At 49.3% G+C, this 775-nt stretch overlaps 1 protein-coding gene across 2 annotated transcripts in view; it reads left to right on the top strand.

The window, feature by feature from the left end:
- HMCN1 (hemicentin 1) overlaps positions 1 to 775 on the top strand; it is a 451,483-nt gene that overhangs the window by 238,783 nt on the left and 211,925 nt on the right. The window lies entirely within an intron of this gene.

Here is a 775-nt window from a genome sequence, read left to right as displayed (position 1 = left end):
AAAGACCACTAATTAGTGGGAACTGTGAATAACTACTATATACTAACTACTGAAACCTATTTGCACTTTCCATAATAGGCAACGTAGCAGCTGCATTTGGTATATGGCACATGACAAGTTTGCAGGCTGCATCTGATTTGCAAACCAATCCAGTACATCAGATCCCATCTTGTATGTTAGCCCTTATCCAACACTTGGGGCCATCTCATCCAACCTGTGAGGCTCTCCATAGATACAGAAATTTAATGATGGGGGAGCACTGGCAGCATTAATTGTATTGGTGCTATTAATTGGTTCCCCACTACTAAATTTATGAACCTATGGGAAGGCCCACAGCCTGGATGACTTGGCTCTGTAGGCTGGATTTCGCCCATAGGCCTTATTTTCATAGTTTCATAGTTTCTAGGGTCAGAAGGGACCTGAGCTGATCATTTAGTCTGACCCCCTGCCATGGCAGGAAGAGCACTGCGTTCAAATGACCCCAGTAAGGTGGTCATCCAACCTCCTCTTAAAAACCCCCAGGGTGGGAGCCTGCACCACCTCACTTGGAAGCTGGTTCCAGACCCTAGCCGCCCTGACCGTGAAGTAGCACCTCCTGATGTCCAACTTAAACCTTCCCTCCGCCAGCTTGTGACCATTGTTCCTGGTCACTCCTTGCGGCGCTCGGGGGAACAGGGACTCCCCCAGCGCCTGCTGATCCCCCCTAACCAGTTTATAACAGGCCACAAGATCCCCCCTCAGCCTTCTCTTTTGAAGGCTGAACAGGTTCAGGTCC

Source organism: Gavialis gangeticus, unplaced genomic scaffold (assembly GCF_001723915.1).
Source record: "Gavialis gangeticus isolate Ggan-Ray unplaced genomic scaffold, GavGan_comp1, whole genome shotgun sequence".
NCBI classification, from domain to species: Eukaryota; Metazoa; Chordata; order Crocodylia; family Gavialidae; genus Gavialis; species Gavialis gangeticus.
The sequence above is the reverse complement of the archived record's forward strand: the minus strand, read 5'-3'. Positions and strand labels throughout refer to the sequence as shown.